This window comes from Falco rusticolus, chromosome 15 (assembly GCF_015220075.1).
Source record: "Falco rusticolus isolate bFalRus1 chromosome 15, bFalRus1.pri, whole genome shotgun sequence".
In the NCBI taxonomy this organism is placed as follows: Eukaryota; Metazoa; Chordata; class Aves; order Falconiformes; family Falconidae; genus Falco; species Falco rusticolus.
In genome coordinates, this window is record NC_051201.1 from 16,792,163 (window position 1) to 16,816,482 (window position 24,320).

General features: G+C 39.4%; 1 long non-coding RNA gene across 1 annotated transcript; it reads right to left on the minus strand.

Annotated features, from left to right (window-relative positions):
* Positions 1-4,703: 4,703 nt before the first annotated feature.
* Positions 4,704-24,041, minus strand: LOC119157649. Its single transcript, XR_005107617.1, has 3 exons — positions 23,896-24,041; positions 22,127-22,209; positions 4,704-4,950 (listed from the first exon to the last, which is right to left on the minus strand). It is a non-coding gene; the product is annotated as an uncharacterized LOC119157649 (long non-coding RNA).
* Positions 24,042-24,320: the final 279 nt, after the last annotated feature.

Sequence of the window (24,320 nt, forward strand, 5' to 3'; positions counted from 1 at the left end):
TAATCACAGTTCACCAGAGCACTCATGGGTATTCACCAGCTCCTCCCCACACTGGGACAGCTGTTGCTCAGAATGATGAAACAGTAACCATAACTGCTGGAGTTGTGTCCACCTGCCATCTCTGCCGAGTTGGTTTCTGCTGCTTTTGTGATGCTGTGCTTCTGTTGTTTCCTTTTTCATAAACGGGTTGGTCTGTCAGTCAATGCGTACAACAGCTGCCCACCCAAATACACCTGGTTTTAATTTAGTGACTTTAACATGAAAAAACAGGATGAAAAAAGGAAAACTAAGTTTCAACCTGAAACGAACCCATTACTTACATAAGCGTCCTCACATTTTATCCTCCTCCTCCAGGCAGGTTTTCTGGTACCACCTCTTGGAGTAGCCTCATCTGTTGCGCTGGGCTGTCCTCCCCATGATACAGCACGAGCAGGGTGCAGTTTCTGCAATATGCTGCCTCTATAGAGCAAAATTCAGAGGTGTTTGTGAGCCAGTAAGCTCTCAGCACCCTTGCCTTTACTCCCCCATCTCAGTAAGAGACATTTGTCTTGAAGAACATGACGGGATTTTGACCCCATCATGTGACGGCTGTCCTAGACGGGAAATTTTAAGGGAAAAACCTGAAGGATCAAACACATTTTGCTGATTTAAATTAAAAGTTTGCTCAGCAACTTAAAATATCGGCTGAAAAACCCGTACCCTCAGAGTTTCTGACACGATATTGAGGTTCTGAGTCTATTAGGATGCAGCCTTTATAGCCCTTAATCTTTCCTGTAGGCCATCGCTTCATTAAAGGGGAAAACCCCAACAACCCACACCACGTTACACTCTCAGTAATACTTAGAGTAACAGAGATTACACTAACCTGCAGAATTTTTCCCTTTTTCTACATAAATACCTTTCCAGCATGCCTTTATGCTGAAATCCTCTTGTGTGAGCAGAGAACACTACAGGACTTACTGCATCTTAAGCAAGAGAAAAAATATTTAGCTTTGTAACAATTAGGCAGTTGAGTCCCCACGTGTACCTTTCATCTCCTACCTGGAAAAGAAGCATGGCTGAAGGAACCTGTAAGGGAAAAAAAAAAAAAAAAGGAAGGAGGCGGGGGGCATGAAGAAAAGGACAGAAAGGGTGCCTGGCCAACACTGACAGAAACATGGGGGATCAATAATTTATAGAGAAGGGACATTTTTGTTTTCTTTACATTTTAGAAGATCATTTCAGCTGGGCTGCATTTCACTTCAGCAAAATAAATAGGATTTATCCCCTATTGCTTTGCATGTTATGGTAGGGAAGACTTTCAGATATCGCACAGATAGCACAGGAAACATCCCACCATTCCATATGTCCTCAGAGTAGCAACAGAGATGCCACAATCTCTGCCTCATGCTGCTGTTTGCTGTTTTTCCACTCACCAGGAACACCTACTCCTTCAGCAGCAGCTGGGTGGGATAAGGAACACTTTATTCTACTCTGTCATCCCTTTGTCAATTAATGAGAGATTTTGGGTGGTAAAGCTAGGGACATTTTTCTTCCATGGTTGTTACTTCCATACTGCTCAAGGACCTGCCTTCCCCTCCTTTTGATCCTGCGCTACTGTATCATATCATCCCTCAGTATCTCAGTCAGCTCCCAGTTGCGGGAGGAAAAGCCAGCAATTCTGCCTCTGGATCTTGTTTTTGATATAGGTCTGCCAATCACGTGAATATCCTTATCCTTATAACAAGTGATGTAATGGTATCACTAATCCCATTTTTAATCTACAGAACCAAGGCACACAGTAATTGCTTGGAGAGGAGGCTGGCCACTGAGCCCAGACTGCCTGTTCAAGACTTCAACGGTCATTTGTTTTCTGATAATTCATTTTTTTCTTTTTGCTCTAAAGTATTTGCCTAACAGGTGCAAACAAGGTATCAGAGCCAAAACCAAATTGTTGAAAGCAATTAAATGAAGGTATTTAAATAGATGATGGTGTTTCTTCTTCCACATGACTGTCTTTCAGTACAATAAGGCAAGGTGAGGTTCTTCCCGCACTAGCAGATAGCTGTAAGCCCGCAAAGAGTGCTGAAGTGCTGGTATTGATCGGACAAGATGGAACGTGTTACTGAGGCAATTGGTCAGGCTAAAGCAGCGATGGCAGCACATGGGATATTATGGATGGTTGAGGCAGCTGAGGATATCTATCTTTCTGTCTATCTACCTGTTTTCCAAGATGTCTATCATCATTGAACTTGGCTACCAAGGAACAATGGCAGCACTTAATCATCAATAGATAAATACTGTTTATGCCATTAATTGTGGACTGGGTTGGATTTTCCTTGTTTGTACCTTTGCTGCTCTTTTTTTTCCTCCACAGTTGTGAGACAGTAGCATTTTCTTGCAGCCTGTGTGTGTTGTTTTGGGACTAGTGTCAGTGGCAACAGCATAGCTCTGTGTGTCTGCCAGAGCTTGTTCAATTGAGCTCCGTTCCAGGAAAAGAAAATAGTCAACTGATGAGAGTTGTTATAAAATTTCAAACCCAGAGCCTTTCCATAGTACCTGGAATATGATTTGGAAGCAGCAGCAGTGTGACCGGTCTCTGCACCTGCTCCTTCACCTGCAGCCTGAAGTGGCTGAATAGCAGAGGGGGTTTCCTAAGCAATACCTGCTGCAAACCCACAACTCTCATGGCTGAATTTTCTCTATAGTTAGTATTCAGCAAAGAGACTGCAACAGTGCAGAGCTGTGTGTTTGCTGGTATTTTTCTTGTTCAAAGCTTTTGAGAACACTTTACTGAAGCATATAATGCTGCCTTGAAATTGGCCTCTAAACCGCATTTTGAGAAGAAGAAACACAGGCACTTGGCTGGGTGTTTTTGCCCAGTGCCATGGCTTGCTCAAGTCAGAAAAGCACCCCATCTCCCCCCTCCAAATCTCCTCTCAACTCAATTCCCGTCAGTCTGTCTCTGGTAATGAGATTCCTCTCTGATATAACAGTTTCTCTCTTTTGGTATTTTTATTTCTTTTTAATTTTTACATTACTGATTATGCGCTCTGATATATAGATTTTCCCTTTTCCCTCTAAGATTTAGGTTCTTACATTTTTTTTAATTCTTAGGAGAATTAATTTATCATTAGAGTCTTACATTAAAGACAGTCTTCCGGGGTAATATTGGGAGCAATCATGGTGCCCTCCTGATTTATCTGAAGTATTCCAAAAGGAGAGTCAGATAGTCTAAATTAGGCAATGGAGTTTTTGCCTTGACATTTGGGAGGTTAAATTTTGCCCGTGACTGTCAACCTCTCAGAAGAGGAGATGGCATTTGGAGTAATCCAAAACTCCTGCAGAGTTACATTACTGTGGCAGCCAGACTGGAGTAAATCTAGGCTGAAGATCTATTGGTTCAATTACTGCTTGGGGTCAGGACATGCCATAAATTATTAGATATGCAAATGGAAAACTCTGACTGTTGGTGAAAGAAAGATGGATGGATTTCTTAAATACTCATAATCAGTGCTAAGACTAACTATAGACTAATATATAGTGATTCGCTTGTAAAAGATTTCTGGTCTTAAGTTTTACCAGTGTGAAAATAAATAATGTTTTGTTTTATGTGCGTGTCATATTTTAAAAATCAACTTAAGAAGGAATTTGGAGGTCTGTTTTGAACTGCTTCTGCAACACTCCTTGGTTTTTAGACATAGGTTCAGAAGACGTTAACACTCATCCCGTTCTCACCATAGTGTAAATCTGCAATGCTCTATATTCCGTGAAGACACACCGATAACATATCTGGGAGGACGACTGGTTCCTTTGCCCTGTGGAGGTAGGCTGTGCAAAAAACACGGCAAAACTAACTCAGGTTTGTGAACTTGCTGCAGAGCAAATGAGTGCTGGTACATGATAACATGACCTTATCACAACGTGAACTCTGTGGTGCTTTGAGAGATTTTTGCAGATAGAAAAATAAAATGTAATTAAAATTTTACTCTATCACACCTGTTTTTGCTGTCCCTTAAATACGTTATTTATCATCTTATTTCTCAGTGTGATTAAAGTTGGATGAATCTGACCCCTGCTTTTGTCATGTAGAAAGACTGCTCCATCTAAAAACTTGTTGAATTCCTCTTGAGGATTACGTCTTTTGGGAGAGAAGGTTTTTATTACATGTAAGACAAAATGATCATGAGTGCGAGAATAACGTGAGCTATTCAACGCCACCTGCTGCTGCAAGGGGAAATATATTCCCAGATGCACCTTGACTGAGCAGAAACAGATGCGGGGCCGTAGGAAAACTTGTTCTGCTTGGTAGTAAGTTTGCTTTGCCGAAATATATCATGACGCATGAGGGAATATACCTTCCCAAAACTGATGTTAACTTTTTCCAAGCAGTCTGTGAAAACCAACAGTTTCTTAAGACAGACAGCTCTCCTCCCGGATGGTAGCTTCTACACAGTTCTCACTTTTGTCACTCTAGACAGAACGTTTTTCAAAACTACTACAGGCTTTCTCGAGGCTCTTATTCACGAATATAAATTTCTTGGCCACTGCTCTTGCTGTTATTATTATTCTAATAAGAGTTTACATGGTAGGGGATGACAACTAGACAGTAAATTGACAGTTACTTAGGTGTTCTCCAAGTAGAGATCAGAAATTAGTTTATATCATGCAGTTTCTGTAAGAGAAAAAATATTAGGAAATACATTTTATCTAGTCATAATATATACTGCTCTGAGACAAAAGCATTGTTTGTATATGCAGGTATAGAGCTATCAGAAGCAATGGAATAAACCTATTTGCTCAAACCCGCAGAGAAGACGTTGCAGCTCGCTGCTTGTAGCTTTTACCTTTGCGAAAGGCAGTGGTCTTGTGTGGGTAAACGTGGGGTGGGGTGTTTGAGCTCCGCTTATTTGATTCTAGCCCGACACCAGTATAATTTGGAACAACTCCTTAAAGCCAATGAAACCGTACCTGGAGAATCATATAAACGAGAGCAAAGAAGCAGATTTTAAATCTTTTCCTATGCAATTCTGACAATCGTTTGAAGTTTGCGATGAGGCTACAAGAAACAACTTAATATGCATAATTCATAATTTCTGTATGAAAACGCTAATATAATAATGAAATGAAGTATAATTTTTTAAAGCCTTTTAAGGATGTTCCATTGCAAATATTATCTGCTATAACTGGGGGGTTTATATTAATTTTGATCTTATTCTGCTCTGAATCAGTCATGAAAATATCAAAGTCAAAATTCAACCAACTTCCCATTACCCAGACAAGGTACTCCAAAAAAGGAAAAAAACTTGAGAAAAACACCTGAAACACAGCAGAAAAGCAAGCAAACTACAAGCAATAATGAATAGCACACTTAGTTTATATTGTAAATAAATAAATAAATAGAATCCTATATGTACATGACATAATTTGCAAAAAAAGCAACCAAGCAAAATTCCATCTTGGGAAGGGAAGAACTGCGTAAAATGTATTTCTGCTTGACTTCTAGACAAAAAACCAAGTGTAAATTCTCCTTAACGCTGTTCAAATCTCCAATGTTTTAATGAGCATGCTCACTTGGTATCAACTTTGGGTCTGTTTCTGTAGGTTGGCAGGTTTTAGGAAAGAGTAATGCTAGTTTCACAGAAACACTGTTTCAAAACTCACAAGAAAGATGCTGTAGAAGTTTAGCAGCATATTGGTATATTCTTTAATAGTCTTTATTTCTATACCCCCAGCTCCCTCTTATGCTACTCCTTTAATAAATATTAATTAGGTTTACTATATATAACTGCTATTTTGCAACATAACAGTTCAGTGCAAGAAAATGAAAGCATATTTTTCAGTAACTAATAATCAGTAGCAAAAAAAGCTCTCCACTAAACCTTCTGGACTTGCATGAAAATGTGGTTTACTGATCAGCTGCTAAATATTTTAAAATTTTATCATTATTTTATTTCACTGAAAAGGCACAGGGGGTTCATTCTCCCAACTTTTGTCTCATTCTCATATAGAGACTTTTTTTAGATTGTGCTCAATAAAAAGAATTTTTTACAGCTAACTCAAAGTACGTTTTATCATCTGCCTCCTCCCTTTAGTTTGCTTATAGCCAGTGACAAAGTAATTATAATATATTGAATGCACTGTCTCTTCTTTTATTGCTGGTTTCTTTACTGCCTTCCCAGAAAGTCTGTAGTTAAAACAATTTTTACAGCTTTAAAGAACTGAAGCAAATTCATATTTCCAGAACTTCAGCCAGAAGTAACTATATTTTCAGCAGTTGAATTTTCATTAAAATTTACAAAAGACCTCTGCCTTCACTGATTTATTGTTGCATTAGGTAAAACTACACACAGTGTATAAAATACTGTGTTACTCTGCTTGTAGTCTGATCTAACATGTTATCAGTGATTGCAAGTACATTTTATAACCCCAGCTGCTGAATCGAAAAAAAGGTGATACAAGCATCAATCTCCAGGATAAAATCAGAGCACTTTCTACCACAGTTTGACCTTAGTAATGCCTTTGGATAGTCTTACTTGTCTAAGTCCTTGCAACAATTACCAAGGGACTGTTAGAAAATGCAGCTTTAATGGTGCAGACTGGAATTACTAGCAGCATCAAAGACTTAAAACACTAACCCCGGAGATTTCCAAGCACAGGAAGAATTTGGGGAAACTCTGATGCCACTGCAGGAATGAAATGGAACAGGGCTGCAGACACCAGCCAGATTTTATTTGTGTTCTTTATTGTCTGCATCCCTGAACTCTGCAGTGTCATTAACAAATACAAAAAGCTATAAATAAAAAACCAGCTACAGATAACTAGACCTCAAGATACAGTTGACTCCAGCTATAGCTGCCAAATCTTATTTATAGCACAAGGAGACACAGTTAATTACAGGTCACAAAAATGTTAATTTCTGTTATAATACAAGTTACAGTCTAAGAATGAAAAACCTTATTTTTGGCCTGAAATGGTTTCTCCTAATAGAACTCTGTTAATTTAAAACCCCATCTCATGTTTGTAGACTACAAAATAGGCAAAAAAAGGATAAATGTGCCTTATCAATCTATTTCATGGTCCTAAATATAATAACATCCAAATTCAAATAACAAGCCCAATCCATTTTTGGCAAGGCAAAATACTGAAGGTAAAAAAGAATTAGAGAAGATGATCCTAAAAGACTATTTTGAGCAGTGGCAGTTGTATCTGTTTATAGTTAATATTAAATAGTTTTTTAATTAGTACAACAGATTTTTAAAACGTTCAGTCCTGGTGAGCCAGAAAGTGAATAAAAAATACACCTTATGAACAAGCCTAACCACTGCCCCCAAGGAAAGAATCAGTGATCACTTCAACTATTCTGAAGTACATTGAATAATTATTAAGATAAACATAATCTGAAGGATGGAGTAAATTCTGTTGCATATAATCAGGCCCTGGTCACTCCACAAGCTGTAATTTATTTTCCCGTCTTTGCGTTTAACTTTAAAAGTATTTCAGGAAATGTAAAATAATATATCTGAGCAGTCACAAAGATGATAAACATTTAACTTCAAAACTACGTTTCAAGCTCTTAAAAATAAATTACGTACAATTTCAGGAAATAACACACCATTCTCGTGCAACCTGTAATTGTTGCTGCAAGATTGGCAAACTCATTTTTGGAGTGGAAATATCACAATTTAGGGCAACAGTATTCATCTGGCAGGTCTTACAGAGATACAAGAAAACAGTAGGGTAATTTGCATCAATATGCTAATCTAAATTTATATGTAGAGTCTACTTGGTTAGAAAGGTCATGCAACTGTAACTTTATATGGAAAATTAGCAGACTGGTTTGAATTAATATCCAGTTTCTACTGCAGATCAGACAGCCTCTTCAATAAAACAGGAAGGGCTGCAGCCTTCTATAGCTTGTGTTCATCACCACAACTTTTTTTTTTTTTCTTTTCCTTTTTGAGAGGGGAACTTCTTGTGAGTTTGAGTCCTTAATATGGGTTTACAATCCTTATGTTTAAGAACATATCTAAAATTCCAGCATCTAGGTCAGTACTAGGCTTTCTAAATCCTTAACAAAAATCTTTTTGTATCCCTTCATGTCAGATTTAATTGTCCATGGTGAAAGGAAACCCTAATCAGAATTCAAGAGAAGTACTCTAAGACATGTATCTTTCCAACTTGAACTATCCTATGATTCTGTGAAAGCATACAGGACAATAAGCAAGTTTTCATCTTATTTGAAACACCAAAGCAAATAAAACAATTTAAAATTCTCATTCTTAAGTATTGGATGGCTTTTATACAACAGTTGTATAACAGTGAAGGTGCAGTGAGGCACACTGAGGGCAAAGCTCAGTTCACAAATACCTCATCCCTTTCAGAAGCTGGTCCTGGAGGACAATATTTGAGGCACAGTATTAAATCATACACCGCTTTTACAAAATGATTTTACAACCTATCAAAAAGAATCTGTCCCATGGTTCCCGCCCCCCCAGTCCTCATTTCTGTCCAGTCTACTTAGTTGCCCACCACAGACAGTTAGGAACATTTGTGGGGTCCAAGACAGAAATAAATTAAGCATACAGACCTGCTGTGCACTGACTTGTACTGCTTCCTCTGAGTAGAAACCCAACAAGTGTAACTCTAGTTTTAGCAGTTTACTACACTAATAGTAAGCTCAGCTAGACTTCTTACTGAAATAGACCTAGAACAAAGATCAAGACAAAGAGTTGAAAAGCTACCTGCAGTTACCCAGCCCTTCTGGCTAACTTACACCAGGACAAACCACAGAAGAGTCACAGCCCTTAATCCTTCCAAAGCTGATGTCTTCCCTGGGACTGCCTCCTCCTGGGAACCATTTGTGGTTGTACAGTAAGCTACAGGTAGGTCCCAGTTGTGCATAAGCATCTCTACGTCTTCCACTGGGTACAAAGAGGAAAGCCTGCGCCCATTAAAGTCAGCAGAAGCTTTCCAGTTTCAAAGATGCTCTAATATCACCTAGAGGCAACAGTTCCGTACATGTTTCCCAGGTCCACACCGGATCTGCATAACAGATCCTTTGCAACTGAGATCTCAGTTTGTTCTCATGTGGCCCTATCTAAACAGTGATAATGCAATTCAGGCTGAATATTATTTGTTAGAAAGTCTTCACCTGTCATATGAAAAGTGTTAAAAGAAACTTCATTTTCACAGATATGTTTTCATCTAAAAATGACTAGAGATATTTAAGAACATTTCTGTATTTCTACTGAAAAAGCATTAGAGTCTTTGAACAAAAGGCTTTACAAAAGTGTAAATGCACTCTACAAAAATTACAGCAACAATAGATTTTGTTTACAGCAGCCTTGCAAGCATGCAGGCTTACAGCACTGCGTTTGTAGCAGTGGCGGTTGTACAGCCATGCTGGTTTGCACAGCTGTTTAAAGACAAACAGGAAAGAAAAGTCCTTGACCGGCGAAGCTGACAATTCCAATAAGGCTGACAACCTAACAGAAAGTGACACTGGTGGTGCTCAGTGGGTAGGAAGGGCAACAGCAAACAAAGAGGAGGGGAAAAGTGATCTTACAAGAGCCCTTTTCTGAAGGAATCCAGATGGGCACACCAGCCTTCGGGCTGGTTGGTTTGCTTTTTAATTTTAGGAGTGTCACATTCAGGTGTGACTGCCCAGAGATCAGCAAGCTGATGCAAAAAGGAGGAATTTTGGCTTGGAATGGATGACGACAGCACAGGAGGAGGACATGGAGAGCGTCTGGTAGAGAATGTGTGGAGAGGAAGGACCTAGAATAGCAACATTTTCTGCTGGGTTTGGGGACATCTGCAAAATACCAAAACATCCTAAATAAAGTGCTGTTGGGCAAACGCTTGGGACCGGCAGGGATGGTCAGGAACCGCAGCAATACAAATGAACACCGATCTGAATGAAGTCTTGTAGGATTTCTGCAACAGCCTTTTAGAGAAATCATAGCACACGGTTCTTAGAGAGCCCCTTGGGCACAGCTGCTGCTTCTGTAGGAAACACCATTCCAATGATTTTCTGCAGGTCTCAGCCTGAAATCATCTGCTGCAGTAAATTCACACGTTTAGCATTTGTTGCTGCTGTGACCAAAGGTTAATGCTTCACTGGTTGACTGAATCAAGATCACCAGTTGCTCATTATATATTTGTGTGGTCTTACTCATACATTTGATTTCAGCAGATTTTGAGTAATCTAATTCCCTGAATGAAATGAAAGCCATGTACGTAAGAGATTAAGTTTTGTTACTGCAGAACAAAGCAATTTCACAAATAATTTTCTTTTGTGGTTCATTGGGTCACTAAGGGTACATCCAGCCAGCACAGGCAGTTTCTGGCTGTAAACATGCTGAATGACCATCCTCCCAGAGCAAACACAGACAAGGAGGGAATATAGCAGCCTTGAACAAATCCATGACATCGGGGCTACAGCTCCTTTTGGCACAGATGGCTGCGTACAGCGGATCTGACAACGTGTGGTGCTGTGTAATACCCAGCCCTGATGCAGATGAACACAGAGGAAGAACATCAAAGATTTTCAGGGAGCAGAGGGAAGGGGTTTGGGTTACCATCTTGTTTGAATCCACTTCCAAAAGCCACAGAAATGGAATACAATGTTTTAAAAGGATTTTCCCATCCAGGTGCTGAATAATATCTCACAAATCTTTGCTTTACTTTAAATATAGACTTGAATGAAGGCCTCTTTTATGCATTTGCCCAAAAACAAGAGAAAAAAATTGAAATTCTTTAAATTGATACGCTATTGTGTGGCTGTGCTTCTACTCAGGGTAACTAATTGGATAATTTAGCTATAAAACTAACCTAAACAATGTTACTCTGTCGAAAGTTCACCTTTCTGTCAAGTTGGCAGAGAGTTCAATGGAATGGTTTGAACCTGTGCTTGCAAAGTTGTGCCTGAGCAGGGTCAGGGAAAGCAGCCGGGGGGGACAGGGGGTGAAAGCATTAACCAGAGATGTTCCATTTGAGAGCACAGGTCTGTGAGCTTCCCACTGAACTGTAGACTTGCTAAGCAAATGCCGAAATAAAAAGCCCTAAACTTTTCTCCTGAAAATACGGTGAGGCTGTGTGACTTCCAGCAGGCGAAGAATGGGAGGCACTGAGGATGAGGAGGTGCAGTGCAAGAGCCAGAAAGCGAGCCTGAAAGGTAGACAGAGCAGGCTATTTCTCTTTGTTATCGAGTGAAATGACTCCACAAATATGACAATAAATCACTGGAGGAATCAATCTGAGTGGAGGCAACTGCTCCATGCTGATAATGCATCAATCAATATTTAATGTTTACACTTTAATTAATCTGCACGTAGGAAGCATTCTTTCAGTGACAAAAAAGTGATGAGAAATAAAACACCTTTTATATCAAACAGCGAAGAATGGCTGCCTATCTGTTCAGCTTTGATTGGGCCCTCAATTGATCATTGCAGCCTTTTTCGATTGCACCAGTGTGCAATGTCACATTTGGGTATAAAACAAACACAGCCTCTGTGAAGGAAGGAGGGGGAGCTTCTGAATCTGCTTTTGAGTGATTACAACTTAATCAGAACAAAGAAAGGCTAATAGCAAAGTATGAGTTCTTTGAAGAGACCGGGCAGAAGCAAATAAAAGATTTTCAACATCTGCACCAATGACACCTATCTGGACAGATTTGTGCTGTGTATCACAATTATTGATAACTACTAAGGCTTTGGAAAAACGGCTCCGATGTTGACCGGCAAAACTGCCTTCCCTTATCAGACCTACCAGCGGAGACTGACGATCGGTTTATTTTGTCGCTTTTCTGCATGGCAGCGAAGTGCCAGGCGCTGTATGGACACAGGAGAAGTCACAATTCCTGCCTCAGAGTGTTTTTCCTCAGCGCTCTGTTTAACCCTTGTAAACTCTAGTTTCTTCTCCTTTTTAAAGGGCCTGATTCATTGTTCATTGATGTCAACTGAATGACTTCTATTGACTTCAGCGGGCATTGCATTAGTCCATAGATGAATGGTATCGAAAGACACAGTGATGAAAGACAAATGAAAAGACAGTGATACTAGACCAGTAACATTCAATTATTCTTTTAAAAATAGAAAACCACAGCAGTACATTCTCTATATATAACTAAAGTTTTCCTACCCTTATTTCTTAAATAATTGTTTGAAATGTACAGATTTTTCACATAACAAATGCAGTAGTATTTATTTTGAAAACACAGAGAGCTTAGCTTAGCTAATTTAAATGACTGGAGATCTGAATCCAGATACAAAATTGCCACAAAGTTACAGAGGGTGGAACCCAGAGAAATTTTACTGTATTTTGTATGTCACATGCAAAGGATCTATGCAAATGTAAAATCATCTTAAGCTTTCAAGTACACCTGCTACTAATTACAAAATAATTACAATTTCGTTGTGGTTTGGGTTTTTTTTTTTCTTTTGCTGAAGAACTGTTGTTTTACTAGTCAACAAGTAGGAAGATTCTACTTGCAATCTAGTGACATTTAGTCAAGATGCCTGCCCAGATTCGGAACTGCCTGGTTTAAGGTGCTCTGGCTGCTGGCTTAGGCAACGCTTGAACAAAACCAGAAATAACACTATGGCATAAAGTTAGATACTAGAAGGAATTTGAAAATATTAATCCTCGATCCTAAAAACAAGGTTTTGTTTTGCTGAGACTGCATGATCTTTTTCTGTGGCTATTTTTTTCTGGCTATTCCAAAAGTCTACATCGCTCAGAAACACACCCCTAAGACTGCTGACATTTTTGGATACCAAGAGCAGCGAAGTATTTAAAGCATGAATGACATTAGAAGGCTTCCATTTATTGGTCAAAAAGTTTTGAAATATAGTAGCATACAAAAATTGGAGGAAGTGTTCACAGGGGAAATGAAAGAAGATGAATATGACATTTAAAATGTAATAATAGAACTTAAGCTAACTTTTTAACTTCTGATGTTTACTTGTCATTCCCACTTATATTTTTTTCCCACAAAACTTTGCATGTAGTTAACAAAACCCCAAAGATTTCATTAGCTCCATAAAAATGGAGACTATGCCTTCTCACCAAAATCCATAAATAGCTTTTCAGCAGACTTTACTCATACACACACATATCCACACAAAGAGTTGAGTCTGCAGTTTATCTTTTCCATAAAAACTTCTTCCCCCTTCTGTGCAAATCAGATGAACAAGCTAAAAAAAAAGGGCAAAGTCAAAGGAGAGGAATGCTCTATTGTAATGCATGATCAACTGCAAATATTTATAGAAAAGATGAAAACACTACTGTGTGCACATCAGGATTGCCCTAGGACAGCTTTAACATGCGTAGTTAATGTTTATGGAACAAAACAGACTTACTGAATGTGAAATCTTAATTTTCCTCATATGCACCTAAAGTTAATTCACCAAAAAAAATAATAAAAGATTACTTGCTCGATAAAATCCTGAGGGGACAATGCAAAGCACTTACTGTTGTCACTGGCAGGCAGAAAACCTCACAGTTGCATTTCCTGAGGACTTTATTCTCCAGCTGTATACAGTTTTCTGCACGCAACTGGCGCAGCAGCCCAACCTGGAACGCCAAATCCTGCCCTCCATGAACTTCAGTTTCTTTGGAGCTCCAGGGAGCTGCACGGTTTGGCCTGCAGCAGCAATCTTGCCGTTCAGGGAGACAGGTCCCATACCATGCTTTTAAAGCCCTGTTAGCTGACCTCCTGAGAACACAAGTCCATAAGGTTCCTTCTTTGCTATATAGCTGAACATTGCAGCTAGCAAAGGATATGTGTCCTGGTCCTGGACTCTCCTATCAGGGCTATGGTGAGTTCCTAGGCTTAATCATCGCTTCAGACTGCCAAGCCTGAGCACTAGGGCACCCTCCCAGCAGCACTTCTGGATACAGCTGTTGGCATTAACCTCAGTACTTGCACCTCAGTTTTATAAGCAGCACCCAGTGAGATCTAAGAGTATCGGTCCCTATGTAGCACCAGGGCTTAGGCTACTTTTCCACCTCAGCCTTGTCACACCTGTCTGCTGCATAAAAAGAGACTGAAATGTACTAAAAAACCCTGGAAGACTAATAATTCATTAACCTGACAAATGAAATGTAAGTCCTATCGATCAAGAGTAGAACTTCTTGGTTATAAAGGAAGCATATATTATTCTGACAGTATTTTCACAAGATAAACTGAAGTTACAAAGAAGGCAACCAATTTGATTCAAATAACTGTCTCTCCTCAGAGACATTCATGATTGTAGTCATCAAGCACAAGCTGGTGGGGTTGTGTGACTACCCCCGTTTTTACAGATTTGGATAACTGCATAATATCAAGGAAACGGGACTGTATCACTCCCAGCTTTTCTGACTGCTGTTCCTGTGGAACATACTAAGCAAAGGCTGGCTCCTGCCCCACTGAATCATGACACCGCAAAATACCAGCTTGGAAGACGTGCAACAATGCGCACGTGCACACAGGGCGATCTCTTCTCATCTATCACTAGCCCTGAAAAGCTCAGGGCTTATGGTACGGCTAATGAGAACACACACACTTGCAGCTGGCCTTCCACCACCTGTAGAAGGTGAAAGTCGGCCAAACGCCTACAAGACTCTCCAGTTGTGATCAACGGGTGGAAACCAAAAGTGTGGCTCAGGTTCAAGTCCCAGACTAGTTACAGCAGTGCAATACCAGTGCCAACAGACCCACTTAAGAGGGGAGGGCTCGGAGCGAGAGGCAGTCTCTGGTATGCTGTGATGGTAAAATATATTAGGGCAGGCATCAATTTACCTTGGTTAGTTATGTTTTTCGTTATGCTGCATTTTGGTGCCCAGGGGCCTAATTTATAATTCTAATAATAAAATGTATTATGAAGTATAAGCCAAGCACATGCAGGTTCTAATTCTATTTCCTCTCAAAGGAAAGAGCTAAGCTGTTAAGCTCCAGGTTCTTTCAACATTTCCTATTTGTGACAAACACAAAAATCTGAAATCAGCGATGTACCATTGCAAGACATTTACAAAGCACGGGTAGGTAGAGCAAGTTAAATATCTGCCTGTTGGGTTTTTTTAATCCCCAAATGATATTTCTGGTACCTCGGCATCACAGCTGTCACAATGCCTGGCTTCGCAGGTAAACCAAAGTTACAGGGAGCAAACCAATCCAGTTCAGACGTCCTCACTGCCTCAGAAAAGCTGCCATCCCTAAGCCCGTGGGGTGGTACTTCTACTGACGTTCCTACAGTGAGAACATACAGGCCAGCTGAGGGATCTCCCCAGTCCCTAAGGATGGAGGAAACCCTAATCCATTTAGTAGAGAGGCTCTTACACCGGTGTGGTTGTAGAAGTTAACTGAAGAGCCCAGCTGGTAGTGTTGTGCTATATTTGCCCTTGTTTGTACCTAAGAACTGGGGGAGAATGTTCCATTATTTCCTTCCCTCTCCACCTGGAGGACATGGCGCCTGTGCCAGGCTCAGCTGGCGGTGGGTCCCAGCTCGCTGCGTCCCCTTGCTGAACACACTTACTAGGACATGCTTTGTACAACAGAAAAACAATTTTTATGTGTGTGGGACCAAGTTAACAAACAGGAAATTATGTTTAATGAATCAGATTGTTGGTAATTTATGTTAAAAATATGATATCAAAGAGCAAGACTAGCAACTGTATCATTAATAGTTTTTATAATACCTAATATTTATGCTATAAACATAAGTTTTAATTAAAAAAATACCACTGCAGTCATTTTCACTCTAGTTTTCACTGATTAATGTTGATATTGATGACAATGTAATACTGTTCATCTTATTTAAGCTGAATAAATAATGAAGAAGAGTTAATAAGAATACAGCTAGCAAGCATAATAACGGTCCTTAATCTTATGAAATTGTTCTTTACTCATGCGAGCAGTCAGCCTCGCTAATGTCAGTGGCCCAAATTCTGCAGCCCTTAATCACATACCGTTACCTTCAGTAGCTGTTGTTCTCAATTTAGGATCAAAGACGGCAGTTCGCTGAGGCTGCGCTTTCAAGGCAGGATTGGGCCCAGACTTTTAATAAGGGGTTTGGTGGCTTACAAAGAGGTGATTAAGATCTTCCTTTGAAAAACACAAAATGTAGAGTTCTTCTTTTGGATTATAACAGCACAGATAGCCGTAGCTTGTGGATTTCAGAGCATTAACCGCTAATCCACAAGCGAACTGAAAGGTTTTTGTTTGTTTGTTTTGCTATTACAGTGTTTAGTTGAACTTGTCAACCTTCAGTTCTCCGTAAGTCATATTTAAGTTTCTTAGCAAAATATTTTATCACATCTCTGTGAATATGTCCAAGGGGTGAGAGATTTCCTGGTTATTTGCAAAACCTAGGGTAGGTTTTTCTGTTTGGTTTGGTTTTGTTTTTTTTTTAAATGAAAATCTTGCACTTATTCCTGAGAACTCAAACATGAAGTTTTGGAAACTAACCCACAATATAAAAGTTTCTATTTTCCTTAAGTGACATTCAAGGATTGCTGTTTGTCAGTGACAAACAGAAAGTACTTAGTATAATTATTATAGCACCTCAGTAAAAATCAGATTCTAGCCGTAGGTGATTGCAGCTATAAAGTTTCCAGAATAGGAACAATGAGCCCTATGAAACTAATGAAAAAAATCGCCAACTTCCTCACTCCAAAGCCTGATTTTTACAAGGACTCTATTTCTTCCTGGTTGCCAAAACCGAACAGTTTATTTGAATCTAGCTTAGGTCTCCAGGAAAACAATTTTAATGTAAAATTGAATAATGTTGCAGCAATGACAGGATAATTAAGTGGTTTCAGAATTAGAGCAATATTTAGGTGCGTTTACTGTAGCATGCCCCAATAATGAAAATAAAGAAACCATATTCTAATGATAGCATAGCTACAGATGATAAATATCCAGACATACCCCTCGCTGTATCACTGTACTGTAATCAAATGAATTAGAAATCTAATGACTACTTTGACACAAACAGGTATTTAATATGCTGAAAATGTACCAGATTTTCCCCCTCAAGCATTAGTAAAATCCCCAAGAAAATTAAAATCCAGGTCATAGCTAAATTCCTTTGAAACTGGGATTTAAATAAAAAAAAGAAAAAGGAAAAAAAAGTTTAGTCACTGTAAGAATTCTTTGTGCTGTTACATTTTTATAAGGTTAAAGCTAAAAATAAGATCAAAATCTCTTTGGAGTTTACATTAAAAAATAGACCAGGTGTGTTCAGAAACCCATCACACATATGCCTGTTACACAGATGCGGACCAATAAATTAATTAAAGCTACTCTCCTTTCAAATCAGAACAGGGGAAAGAGCTGTTAGGGACATTTATGGGGTGATGTTCTCTTGACTGACAAGTTTTTCATGCTTGGCCCCTGTTGTACAAGTCACTGATACTTCTCAAACATTTTCCAAAAGGAAAATTAAATCACTGTCTGTCTGTAAAGCACAGAATTTTCTAACCTGTTTCCAGGTAGTTGAATTGACACTAGGGAGAGATGGCATGGCTGTTTATCAGTCATGAAAAGTGAACAAGGAAACGAGGTTTTGATACTGACCTGATTAAAATCTTTACTGGTAATTCTAGCCGTCACACATAAATTAAAAAAAAAAAATAAATCAAAATCTGCATGGGAAATATCTCACTCTCCCTGGTATGCTATACTTCATTGTGGCAACCAGCATCCGAGCTGATCAAGTTAAAAAGTATCTTGTGCTGACCTTAAATCCTACTATACTTAAAAGACTTGGAAAAATAAATAGAAAGGAATTTGAGGAACAGTAAATGGTCCTGAAAGGGCTACGTGACTCCTTGAAACATACGCTTCTCTACCACTTTAAGGACAAACAACGTTCATTTCTGCATTTCTTCTTCCAATTATACAAATTTAATTTTTTTGTAAACCACACAATTGCTGGAAAAAGGAATTAGTCAGTATAAGGGGTTATTAAACACGGCGTTCACCCACTGCTTTTACACAGAAAAGGAGCCCTGAAAAAAGCCAAAGCTGATTAATATGAAAGGCAGCTAACCTAAAAACTAAAACTTGAACTGAATGGTGTGCGCTAATCTTTCTCAAATACACTTACGAAAGCTAAATTTGCTGGTATTTGTCATTGCTATGCAGGCTAAGTGTTCATGTGAATATCATCAGTTCTGAGCAAAGCAGTAAAAAACCAAGGAATTTTATCCTTACTGGTAATTTTCTGAATCTCCTGTCCATCTACAGCTGCTTGAATAGCAAACACTTCACAGTCCAGGGTCATTTGTGATAAACTTTGTTAAAAAGCCGCCATTCATTACTGGTAGTTTCCTTAATCCTCAAGTTGCTTGTAAGGAAAAGATTGAAATTCTGTGCTATGTATCTGCTCTATTAGGTCCACAAGCAAATAGCTCAACAAGTTAGCCACGTTAATAAAATACTTGCCAGATCAAAATCGTAATAGCCAGTCTTAGACTTGCCATTGTTTATTGATGTTTGTTTGCCAGCCTATCTGAAGATATAAGGAAAAATCTTAATAGCTCTGGCCACTCATTAGCAAAGTACCATGGAGTCCTAATCCCATAAAGATATTAAACCATTTTTCCTTACAACAGCAACAAATGGAGGGAATTCTCACTGCTTATTAAGATGTGGTACATTCTTTGCATATTGAGTTTCTTCTTATACTTTGAACTCTTATCCCTCATCATTCTATTTCTGAGGCTAAGATCAAAGTAGATCGGCCTTACAGAGCTACAGATGAGTGGCCGCCTTTCAGAGAATATTAATGCCCTCTTGAAGAGCAAAGCTGGGAAGGAGGTGTAATCCCCTGAAGAGAGAGCCCTGTGAGCCTTGTCATAGCCAACAACTGTAGCATGCTTGCTAGATCAGCTGTTAAAGAACGCAGCCTCGCTGAGGTGGAGCTGCTTACCCCAGTTTAACAATGTGGCCCAAATCTCCAAGCAAGAGTGAGTCGAAGTCTTTTTTGGAACTAGAAAGTCATGTAAATGTGGATTCTGGCAGACTGGCACAGAGCAATGTGTTTTATAGCAGGAAAACATGTGACCAATTCTGTATTTTGCACTGCAAAATTCTCCGCTCTTTCTGATTTAGACTTGTGACTTCTGCAGTTTTAGTTTTTACTTCTCACTACCTCACCTACTTCAGGATTGGTGTTGTTGATGAGCTGGTTGGCAGTGGCCAAGACGGTGTCCCCCCCTTCAATCTTCCCCTCCCAGCAGCGATCCTGCTGCACAGGGTTTCTTTCTTGCCTTCAGACTGCTCGCAAGCCTTTTAAAGGGGAATTACTTTAGACGCTTGTTAAAGGTAAGAGTAAACATGCTAAGTACTAAGACATTCAGTGGGTATCGTTATATGAAAAGAAGAAATGTTATTTTCATTACAGAGGAAAATCTAGTAATAAAAAGTATTACCTGCATTTATAGCCCTTGTAACCTAATTTTTGTGACAAAGCAAAGAAGTAAAAACATTCCTTTCTGCCTTTCAGTGACCCCTATAAGAAACCCCCCATGGAGTCATTTAGGATAGTAATTTGAGTGAAAATATACGCAGCCTTTACTTTGCTTGCTCTTCTTAAATTAATAACCCTTACCAATGATAAATCTGAAAGTTTCTAAAGATGTTTGCAAAAATGCCCTCAAATTAGTAAGTAATTAAACTAAAAGACATTTTCCACAACATAAAAGAGTGACAGAACATGGAGCTGTGTTGTTCAAATGTTAAAACTGTACATAAAATACCCCTTCAATATATGCTGCCAGTAAAAACCAAGGCAAAGCAGGTCATTAAAATGTCAGACTTGGGGCAGAGTGGAAAAAACGCTGTGTTTAAAAGTAAACATGTAGACCTTTTATAATTATTTCCCCTTAACGTTAACTGTTAAAAAAAAAAAAAAAAAAAAAAAAAAAAAGGCCAACACAAACCCCAAACAAACCAAACCAAAACTAAACCCCAAATAAACAGCTCTGCATCATCAGGATGAAGAGGCAAACTCCAGTCCTAATCTTGTTTCCAAGTGAACCAAAGGAGACCTTTCGGGTCTTGATGCAGTCTCTGGATGTCAGCTTTGTGCACAAAATGTAATTTTCCTTTATCCAGTTTTTCTAAAGCAAAACCAGCCATGTGTCCCTGCCATTAATACCCATGTCATATTTATGCTAAGGCTGGGTATATAACAGGAGCATTAGAAATCTTGGGAGCCCCGTGTGCAGCAGGGGAACCCTTGGGAAGATGCTGATGCGCCACACACAGCCTTGAGCTGACCAAGGGAAGGGGTCTCACATTTGCTGCTGTGATGATGTTAGTGTCCGCAGGCAGAATTTCAGCACTGTAAAGAGCTCAGGCTAGCGGACTGTGCTCAATCCCTTCTCCTCACATGAACTGAAACTGCCCGTTGAAACTGGTAGAAGATTCAGTTAGCATAAAAGAGACGTTATGCTAGTTATGAGGGAGCTGAAAGCCATACTAATGCTACTTAGTTGAATTAATCTGTTTTTGCAGTGCCATGCAGATGAATCAAGACATTAAAATGAAAACCAAAGTCTGCATCTTCAAATATGAAGTATGTTCAAATATTGAAAATAAAGAGGTTGCATTTGGCTGTCACTTTTCCTATTTCCAAGCTTTTTGAGCCAGGAACAAAGACTAATATCCCTCTGACTCATCAATCACCTTCCAGTTTTGTTTCCCTTCTACTGGAAAAAAAGTGCATCATGGCACTGAAGAAAAATTTTTCCATCTCATTAGTTTTGTGTATTTTAAGCAAAGTGTCTGCATATGAAGTTGGTATAATATCTGCACTGTGTCTTTTACTGAGCTGAATTCAGGAAGTGTGTCTAAAAGGTGGCAATGCTCTAGTAACCACTCTGTCCACATTAATTCACATTAATTGGGCTAGTGTATATCTGTAACACCACCACTGATACACACAACATTATTCCAGATTAGTTTTGGTTTAACAACAACAACAAAAAAAAAAGTAGTTGGCTCATAAAACTCAGATAAATTTAATGATTAGAAAATAAAAAGGTTGTACCCTCAGGCAGATTCTGGGACTCCCACTGAGGTCCATGCAGGAATACAGGTATCTTATTTTACCCTCTAACATCTCCATATTTTTGTTCCTTTAAAACTGACAAATAGCACCGCTGAAAGTACAGGTTGTCCCATTTACAATCAGTGATTAAAACCAACAATCTGCTGGTTTCCATCTGATAAGAACAGAGCTCAATGTGGAGAGACAATGAAGAAACACAAAATACTACCAAGAGGCTCAACTTCTATTTTAATAGCCATTTTTCTTTAAACTAGGTTCTACAACACAAATATTTTGAAGTTGTGGAAAAAAGCCTGGAACCGTGGTTTGACAGATGTTATACTCAAAATATACAGATCATGGGAGAATATTAATCTGCATATTTATGCTTTTTCTAGTTTCTGGTGTTTTACGTAGGATAATCAAATAGATCAAGAGGAGACAGAGCTGTGGACCATGTTTTAGACTGCTGTCATCGGCTCAGCAGGAAAAGAGACTTGCATCTTTAGACAGCCGTGGTTCAAGGCTGCTAATAACAGACCTGTTACCGTCAATACTCCCTCAGTATGTATGACCAGTGTTTCTTAGTCACAGGCTTACGATGGCAACGGAAAATAGCCAAAGCACACTATATATGTATTTTTTTTGCCAGCTCTACAGTTTTCATTCTATGATAAAAACAATGAGTAATACTTAAACAGGATTAAAATTAGATGTTGGAAGGATGGTTTCTAGTCATACATAAAGCCTGCAAGTAAGAAGTCCAAATCTTTTAAACAAATATTGAACAAACAAGGTGGCTTTAGTCCACTTCTATACTTTGCACCTTTTCATTGAGGCATTTTGATCCAGTAACAGGAACCTAAGGCCAGGCTTAATGCATCATGGAGCCCACGGCTTGTGACCTCTGGCTTTAACGAAGGCAGCACACCACGAACCTGGAGGGCTGGTCCTTAATTAAAACAGTAGCTTTGAACCCCATTTCTTTTCCTATTGTTTACAAGTATTCAGCATGATAATCCCAGTTTAATAAGATTTACTAGTATTATGACACCTCTTTAAGTTCTTATTTCTTTAAAGGTAAGCAAAAAAGTTATAGATACTTGTATTCTTTGTGCAGAATCATCTTCTATCAACAGTGGCGATTCCAGAGCTGGGAAATAGGTTTTGTTTTGGGTTCTTCAACCTAGATAAAAAGAATGGAATCAATTTCTCGGGAAATACTAGCTTGCTTGCTGTTCATTGTGAGAATGACAAAAGCTAGTTCTTGATTTATTATGTAACTGCTGTTACTGTCTTCCTGGCCACAGGCTAAAACCAGCAGCCAACTCTCCATTACCAAACTACCAAAAAAATGCAATTTGAAAGTACACATTCAATATTTCGTACATTTTAAGATTTTAAAGAGCCTAATCATAGATCTTCTGAAATCCTGTGCCATACGCCAAGGAAATCCCTAAGAGAGATGCTTTTCATGAATATTTGGCTTTGATTGCTCAGAAATTTAAGAAAACTGGGCTCCCGTCTATATTTCCAAAGCACAGACTCGGCTGACACCCAAACGGAGGCAACCTGCTCAGAGTCCTCAGGTCTCCACATACCTAATTTCTAGACAGCCAACAGCAAAAATATACCTCTCCAAATAACACTTACATATTTTGAGATTTAAGAGCACATGATAAACATAACATGAAATACCACCCACCTTCCACCATCAGAGTCTTTCTTCAGGATTCAAAGCTCCTATAACTTAATGATAACAACCAGCACATAGCCCAAGTATGAACTATAAATTATGGACACCAAGCTGCTTTGTTCTTATAATTTCAGAGGTTTGGGGTTTTTTTAGGGAGCTAATCAGCAAGGTCTCTAGGAGTCTTCTCCTAGAACTCCCATTTCCCACAAGCTCCTTTTCACATTCTCAATTCTGGTCAACCCTGAAGACTGTGGGCCTGTCTTTTTGTAAGTGATGGCTTGCCTTGTACTCAAGCTGGCATTGCCAATAGAGCAAAGAATCACAGCTACCTGGCCAGCAGGTATTTCTTTCCCCGGTGTTACCCCCTGTGCTTCAGAAGGCCAGGCATCCCTACAGCAGTATCATCCATTCAAACAGCAGGTTAAATTCAGTTTAAAAAAAAAAAAAAAAAAAAAAAAAAAAAAAAGAATGGGGGTGGGGTGTGTGGTGGTGGTGGTGGTGATGAGATGACTATGTATCAGCTGTTTGACCAGAGGCTGGACAATCAGCACAGTTCTGGGGCAGGGAAAGCTGCAGCATGGGAAGGCAATGCAAGACACCTGTGCTCACTAACCTTTTAACCTAGCACAGTTTGCCTGCCCACAGCTGCATGTAATCTGGCTGATGTTCCCCAGTTACAGAAAGGGATGGGTTAGGAATAATTCAAATTAACTGGTCAGCCAGCAGAACTGGGGGAGTTGCAAGCTTCTACCAAAGTGTGGTGATAAAACATTTTCAGTCAGAACAGCTGCTTATAGATGTAATGTTTGGCATTAAAAGGTAAATTGAGCAAGCCTGCAGTATTTTAAAAAATGTGCACAAGTTCCCTTGCGCCAAAGGACACGTGGCATCGCATCTTTACAGTCAGTGGTATGAGCTGTTCATGGAAACATCTTTAACTGGCACAGCTACACCTGGAAAACTGGGTGATTCGCACCTTTACTTTCTCCTCTTTGTTAACTCATCATCCTGCTTTTCTGTGTTGGAACCAGCAGGTCCTACAAAGCACCTCTGTGTCCTGCGAGCTGCTCAAGAGCTTTAAACACTGCTGAGGTGTAGATCTACAGATGCCTTCCACTTGTTTCTTGCCCTCGGATCGGGAGAACGCTTTCTAAGAAACAGAAGGATCTGATTTACCTTCATTTATGTTGTCACTACAGCACTGAAGTTTGAAATCAGTATTTCAAGGCAATGGTCAGAAACCTAGCAGCATTCCTGTATGAGCTGTCATCACCATCTGCACTGCCACTGACTTTTTCTTAACTGATCCAGTTGAAAAATAACCTGGCTGAAAAAGAAAGAAAAAAAATGTGAGATTAGTTTGAGTCCAGTTTGCTGTGCCTGTGCAAACGCTTTTGCTGGAACAAGGCAGGAGGGGCAGCAGGGACCGAAGCTGCTGCAGAAATGCAAGTGTAGCCACATTCCTTGATATTTGAGTAGACGGCCAGACCGACTTAAAGTCAAATGTTTTTAGGTGGATTGTAATCTTTTTTATAATCATTATTTTTTCTCATGTTCCAGATAGAACCAACCACAGAAAGGGTGTTTCTCCGGTGGATCTG